Source organism: Octodon degus, unplaced genomic scaffold (genome assembly GCF_000260255.1).
Source record: "Octodon degus isolate 3935 unplaced genomic scaffold, OctDeg1.0 scaffold00084, whole genome shotgun sequence".
Classification (NCBI taxonomy): domain Eukaryota; kingdom Metazoa; phylum Chordata; class Mammalia; order Rodentia; family Octodontidae; genus Octodon; species Octodon degus.
In genome coordinates, this window is record NW_004524660.1 from 5,987,747 (window position 1) to 5,995,840 (window position 8,094).

The 8,094-nt window shown below is 36.4% G+C and overlaps 1 pseudogene; it reads left to right on the forward strand.

Moving 5' to 3' along the window:
• LOC101573748 overlaps positions 1-8,094 on the forward strand; it is an 81,946-nt pseudogene that overhangs the window by 50,961 nt on the left and 22,891 nt on the right.

Sequence of the window (8,094 nt, forward strand, 5' to 3'; positions counted from 1 at the left end):
CATCTCTCTTTTCAAACATTGAACATTTTTTATACTAAAATTTTAATAATTCCTTTCTTCATGCTTCTTGAACCATACAGTAGATTATTGTTACCTGTAGGCATCCTAGAAATTAGTCACGTGTTGACATGTCTTCCCTGGCTCCTGAGCTACATGACCCTGCCGCACGTTCTTTTCAGTGTCAATATGCCTTATCAATAGTTTACATCATAATTTCCTTTTATGATTCATTTAACATGCTAAGAAAATGTCCTTGAGAGCTAAATGCTCTTGTGAGGGGAAGCAGCGTACACTTGCGGGTTGTTACCAGACAGGAGGCCTGCCTTTTCCTCCTTACATTCTGAGGAAGGCATGTGTGCGTGGAGCATGAGTGGAGATCTAGTCCACGCACTCCTGCTGGTGTGCTGCCTGGATCTGGGGAAGCTCCATAACCACACCTTACTCCACAGTGGCAAGAAATAAACGTATATGTTCTTGTGTATCTGTTACTTTGCAGTTATTTTATTATGATGCAATTGACAGGATAAAATAGTTTAACAACATGGGCGGATTATGGATTGGGCAAATATTCAGTTTTCAACTCTTTCATGTGTAATAGAGCTACATGCTATAATTGCTAGATTATAGTTTTTGTTGTTGTTTTGTTTTCTGTATTTTTTAGGGAAGGGTCTACAGGGTGTTTAGGGTCTCACTACTAGATTGGAGTCATAGTGGTCCGCCTATTCACAGCCTCCAAAAAGCTGGGATTACAGATGTGTGCCACCAGTCTCAGTTGCTGTCTCAGAGCACCCCAAGGGCGGGCCCGGCATGGCAGGCCTGAAGATCGAACCCCTACTTGTAGGTGCTTTAATCTGCTGAGCTATTTGGTTAGCCCTCCGATTATAGTTTTTAAAAGTGCATAAATATTTTCTAAAATCCATGTAATACCTAGTTAAATTCAAGAAAAGAAATAATTATTGAAGAATTCTACATGTTTCTATTCCATTCATTGAGTCTTTTGGCCATGTTTTGTCATGTAACTGCAGTCCACCTGCAAAAGAAGCACAGGTCACATGGTAGATATGTCACGATGACCCCAAGTTGCCTAATTCAAAGTGCTGTATTTTCAGAGCCAATGCTAGGAAACTAACATTAGCCCTAATGTATTTACAAGGTATAAAGTCCTCAAGTGCAATTTCTAAAATACTTGAAGATCTAATAGAAAGGAAGATTGGTTAATAAAGTTTCTTCTGTGTTTTCTATATATATTATCTTTATATTCAAATATATTTTCACTTGAAGTGATGATAATATGGAGTGTCTAGGTAATGAAGGCAATATATAGCTTTCAGCAATCGCATTTGCAGTTCCAAGCAATCAGACGCTTGCAGTGAAACAAGACTTATAATTGTTCAACAGTCATTATAAACAAAATTCTGTTTGGATTGTACACATCAAGGTAGTTTATGAATATAATTGTTACCATGGGAATGTGTACTAAATTGTCATTGTTTCCTAAAGTGACAATCATACTAATACAATTCATTTCAACCTGGCATATTAGTGACATTTTCATGTACTGTGAGACTACAAAGGACGCATAATACAAATCAAAATTTGCCAAATTTTCCAAGTGGATTGGAAGATGATAAGTTTTGGAGAGGTACTACAATTTAAAGACAATTTTGCAGAACATGTAAATGAAGGATGTGGAATGCATGCAGCCATATATTATTGGAGTTTTGCTTTCTAAAAGGAAATGAAAATGATTCTATAATTTTATTCTTGAACATCAGATGACATTCAAAGGATATTTGTAGCAATGATGAATGTTAATCATGACTGATCAGGGCCCCAGGATATAGCTCAGGGCACAGCCCCTCCCTGACAAGCAAGTGAGAACTCTGTTTTACTGTCAAATATTTTCTGCATGTCAAATTATTGGAAAACAAAAAGTTTATTTTAAAAGCAATTTCAGAGTATGATTACACCGTTTGTCTTTATCTCTCACCAAATCCAAACCAGCGGCGTCATCTGAATTTGGAGCCTCAAACTCCAACACTGCGCTGTAAACACACCTATTTTCTTTTCATATTCACTCTACTTCAGATATTTATTTATGATAATAAGACATGGAGACCAGGGAGATAGATCAGAGGTCTGAGAGCCTGCGTGGTGGGCACAAAGACCTGGATTCGATCCCCAGAACTGCACCCCGGGCTAGCCCCTTGCCAACCAGGCCACCGAGACCAGTCATGTTGACACACGCCTGTAATCCCTGTGCTGGGGAGGCTAAGAAGGAAGATCACTACAAGTCTGACCTGCATAGTGAGACCCTGTACCAAATACATTAACAAATAAAAGATTTTAAAAACTGAGACATGGGGCTGGGAAGATAGCTCAGTAGAATAAGTGCTTCCCTGGCAAGCTCTAGGGCCTGAGTTCAATCCCCAGTTCTGCCAGTTAACAAAACAACAACAACAACAATAACAACAACAAAGACCTGTGAGACATGGACTAATACAGATGTGTTATCTTCCGAGATGATTTTTTAAACACAAGGTGTTTGAGAAGGACATTGTTGGAATATAAAGTTCAGAAAACCCTGGTTGATTATATAGATATAGATACATATTCAAATAAAATTAATTTTCTAAATTAACATTTAACACAAAGGAGTCTTTTTAAATTTTTTCAGTATGAAGATTTTTATTTTTAATATGTAGTTCTGTGCATGATATCTGTGTGAACTTAAGTATTCTGTGGTTCCACTCTTAGAAATTGCAGCAGAAACTGGAAGTAGATACTTGAGATGCAGCTAATTTGACCTTGCAAATGAAACAAGAATATATTAGAGCCTAAAGTTTAATTACAAAGATATGGTTTCTATGAAAATACTAAGAAATAATTTACACAAATGCATCATTATGAAGGCAATCATCATAGCCACAGAGTTCTAAATAAAAACACATTTCTTAAGTAAAACTGTAAAATCAGATGTTCCTTACTAAACGGTTTTGCACCAGCTAAATTTTTATAAAGTCATTTGGTGCATTAAAAAAATCTATGGTCAGCACAGCCCCCATCTCATTGTTTTTTATTTTGTAAGAGGGTCTCCTTGAGCTGGCCAGGAATCAGAAGTTGGTATCTTCTTGCCTCAGCCTTCCAAATTTGTGGAAATACAGACATATAGTACCATGCTTTGCTATTTATGCATTATTTAAAAGTTACACCTAAGCAATAAACAGCTAAGATAAAATATAAAATAATATTGGCATCTTATTTCAAAAATCTTTATCCCAGGCTCATCATGTTTTTCTTGATGTTATAATGGTTTTGCTTTGTACTTAAAGAAGCAAATGATTGTGCTCCCTGGATGTCCTGTTATGACTGTAAAGTACTCCAATATGGACATTTGATCAAGATAGAGCCATATGTTGAGAAAAGCCTTCTTTCCCCACATACTAATTTGAAGTAGCAGTTTTGCAATTAATCCATCCACAAAATGTAGTTACGGGGACAGGGAGATGGCTCAGTGGAATAAGTGCTTCCCTGGCAAGCGCAAGGGCCTGAGTTCAATCCCTGGTTTCGCAAAAAACAAAAAGTATTCAAAATGTAGTGAGTCTGTTGCTGGGTTGTGCATGTGATTGTTTGTGTTTATTTTCCCATTTCTCTGGCCTACTAGTCTACCACCGCACTGATGCCACCCTGTGTAAGTCACTGCAGTTTTATAAGTCTTGATATCTGGCAGCGGAAATCCTCCAATATAGTTCTCTTTTTCAAGTCTGATAATTTTAGGTTTCATAGTCTTACCGCCTAACTACACCTTTTTTTTTTTTTTTTTTCATTCACTGTACTATTGTTTCTGGGTATGCCTTTCTTCTCTAGGGGATTTTATAAAAAATGGCTCTGATGGCCTCAAGGGTAATGATATGGTGCCTGTTGAGAGTATGTATGAGAGATTATTTCTTTGCAAATTATATTTCTATAATATTTAATTTATTAACATGCAAATATTTACATAAATAATATCTTAGGAGCAAATCATTTTTCACAATATAGTTTTAATTAATTAGAAACATAGCAAGACATTTCTTTGATAGAACTCAATTTAAGCTCCTGTAACCACACTAGGTTTTAATCTTAGTAATTGTCCTTGTCACCCTATGAATATTAATTTTGAGAAAAAATTCTTTTAAATCATTTAATCTATAAACACTCACCCCTGAGATGTGATCATCTTCCGTATCTGGTGAAATCCCTTTGGCCCTGCTGCTCCCGAAGTGCTAATTGATCTTCTTGGTCTATCTTCAGCAGAAATTCTTTTGTTTTGTTTTGTTTTGTTTTGTTTTGTTTTGTTTTGTTTTGTTTTGTTTTCTTTTCTTTTCTTTTCCTTTCCTTTCCTTTCCTTTTCTTTTCTTTTCTTTTCTTTTCTTTTTTTTCTTCTCTTCTCTTCTCTTCTCTTTTTTCTTTCATTTTATTCCTTCCTTTCTTGCTTTCTTTCTTTCTTCCTTTCTTTCTTTCCATCTTTTAGAGACAGGGTCTCACTTTGCAGTTCGGGCTGGCCTTGAGCTAACTTTGTCTCAAACACACAGCAATCCTCCTACCTCAGCCTCCTGAGTGCTACGATTACAGGTGAACACCACCACCACACATCCAGCTAGGAATACTTTTTTTTTTTTTTTGTGGAACCAGGAATTGAACTCAGACCCTTGCACCTGCTGGGGAAGTACTTATTCTATAGTGTCTTCTATGTCTGGTGTTTTGTCATAGTGATTTTCCTTCCTCTAACCCCTACCTGTTTTTTAGACATAAATTCTCACTTTTCCACACTGTATCCAGAATTAAGCCTCGTTTTATATTCTGATTTCTTTTTCCCTGTTGAAAATATTCCTGGGCTGGGGAAAAAGCTCAGTAGAATAAGTGCTTGCCTGGCAAACGCAAGGACCTGAGTTCAATCCCTGGCTCTTCCCCCACCCCAAGAAAAGAAAATGTTCCTAAATGAAATATGATTTCATTCATGTGCAGCTGTATTTTTCTTTAATATATAACATCCACAAATCCAAAAATAACTTCAACAGTAAAAATAAAATTGAAATGCCAAACAGGACCTATACACGGAAGATATTAATTGATTGAATTAGAACTCATTTATTTAGACCTAAGAAGACAAATATGAATTTATTTTTAAAAATTTAGAATACAGTATAAATACGAATGTGAAAATTAAATGGAAATGATGTATTCAATCTAGTCTTAAAGGCTTAAGCTAGCTTTTATGATAGTTTTGGTAATAGACGTAATCCTAGAAGTATTCATAATACTTAAGATTGAGTGAGTGCACTGTTCTAAGTGTGTTACAGATAGTAAATCTTTTAATCCTTACAGGCACTTAGGTAGTAAGGACCATCGCTATCCCCATTTCAAGTCTGATGTTACCTATATCTAAAACTCAAGTTACTACGAAAAATAAAGCGTTAAAGTTCATAAATCATGTAGTTTTTGAGAGTTTGTTCTGAGAATGGGTCAGAAAAAAGAACTCACAGATCAAAAGTACTACTCTGATAAAACTATAATTTCTACTAACAAAATGCTTTTCATCCCCCTCAGTTAGCTTCCCTGGCTTACTGTAAGCAAGTCTCTATTAAATATCCAGCCTTTATATTTATTGTACCTCACTGCATTATTAGAACTGATCTTAGGTAAACATTTTCCTGTGGTCCTAGGGATAGTACTGGCTCCTTTGATAACAATAGCAGAATACCACAATATCCTGTGGAGCTGTCTGGCCTTCTAATAAGAGTTTTATAAGCAGTCACCCGCACCAGTAGAGGAGACGTGATTGCATTCAGAGAGTGGCAGAACCCACTCCTTTAGGACCCGTCAGGAGTATGCCAGATAAGATCTACGTTTTATCTGACCAGCCATAGGTCATATTGAGCCTAGGCCTTAATTTATTAAGAAAGTAGACTAATTTACTCCTCTTGCAACTATTCAGGCAAGTCCCTTAAAATCTAAATCTTAAAAAATATAGCAGAGAAAGAGGAATGTCACCAAGTTGCTTGTATTCTACCCACCCTGCTCTATCTGCGCTATCACGCTCTTTACTCTTCCTACCCAGGCTCCTACCGAAATAAATGGAGGAGCCAGTATTCCTGTACTCTAGCCACCACCCTCTTACGGATGAGCACCTATTTTTCATGCTAGGCAGGGCTGGAATGAATTTTCACGGAGGCTTACATCCACAAGCTGATGTAGGTGCTAAGGAACCTAAACTTCAATTTTCATGGAATTTTTCCAGGTGAAGTTACAGAAAAATCTTCTTGCCAGCAAGAACCTGATTTCCTTAAAAAAGAGGAGATGGTTTGTCACCGCTGATAGCAGAGATTGAAGAATATTTGGAAGTGTTACATTCTTCATCTTTTCCATGTCTATCAAAATTTCCTTCTTCTGTGTTTCAAGGTTTTACCATTTTATATACCAGAGTTTCAATTTGACCTTAAAGATGTGGAACATGGAACACTTAATTATCAATCAAATTCTGTAACTTAAATTTTGATTCATATAAATTTTCTAGTTACTACAGGAGCTGAAGGCGCTGCTCAGAATTTCCAAGTTCTTGGTCATATTCACCATTTAGGACTATTCTGGGATACAACATGATGCTATAAACTTTATAAGCTGCACGCATAACTTTACAACTAACTATCAAAGACGCTGACTCTAACAGTACCTTGACCTCACTCTGTACTATATTTCATACAATCAAGGTTGATTGCCCCTAATACTACTGATTTTGACTGCATTTCTTACTATGGGAACTCTGTATTACTTTCCACGAGGAAGAAGATAACTTGAATGACATTTATTTATTTACTTATTTACTAAAAAATGCAAAATAGTAAAATAAGAAAATAGAAGCAATACAAAATTTTACTAAACTATCCCAACTATCAGACAATATATTCTCAAATAAAGATAATTTAAGTGCTTAGTAAACCCTGGAACAAAAATAGGGAGAATACAGAAAGTAATTCAACATACCAACATTAAAATATAGAGGCTCAGATTGAGGTTATAGCTCAGCAGCCTAAGTGCCTGCCTGGCAAATGCAAGGTCCAGAGTTTGAGTCTTGGTTCCAAAAGAGTTGCAAATATCCCAAACCTAAAGACTTTTAACAAAAGTAGCAGCTCCCTAATGCTATAAGGAGTATGGCATAAGAGAATATTATTTTGATTTATTGATCCTAGTCTTTTGGGGGAGAGAGAAAGATGAAATTGCAGTATTGTTTTCTCTTGCATTTATATAATGGTCAGCAATGTTGAATAAGCTTTATGGATTTGTTGGCCATTTGTGTGTCTAGGGATAATTGTCTACTTCCTTCAGCTGCCCATTTTTTGCTTGAGTCTTTTAGTAGGGCTAAAATTTTTGAATATTTTATATATTCTAGATGTTAGTACTCTGTCTGTTGAATATCTAGTAATTTTTTCCAATTCTGTAGGTTGTCTCTTCAGTCTGTTAGTGATATCCTTTGATGTACAAAATCATTTTGCTTAAATATAAACTCTGTTGATATTCTTTTAATGTATTTAGTACATATTCTACAGGGTCTCACTACACTGATCGGACTTATAGTGATCCTTCCTGTTTTTCAGCCTCCCGAGCACTAGGGTTACAGGCGTGCGCCACCATGCCCAGTCTCATTCACTGTGTCAGCGTGCCCTGGGGGCGGGGCTGGCATAGCAGGCAGGGGGTCAACTCCCGGCCCCTGTGTCTGCCTAAGAAGGAGCTTTGATCTGCTGAGCTCTCTAGCCAGCCCCTATCTGTTGATTCTTGATGTTATCTCTTGTCAAATTGAAGATCTGTTCATAAAGTCCCTGTCTGCACCTATGCTTTCAAAAGTTTTACGTGTTTTGTCTTCTAGCAGTTTGTTTTTCTTTTAAAATTTAGATCTTCGATCTTTTTGGATTTTAATCTAGTACATAGTGAGTGAAATGGGCCTAGATTTAATAGAGTACTATAATGCCATAAAGAAGGATGAACTTGAGTCACTTGTAGAAAAAGCATATATTTTGGGCACATAATGTTAACTAAAATAAAATGCATACAGCTATA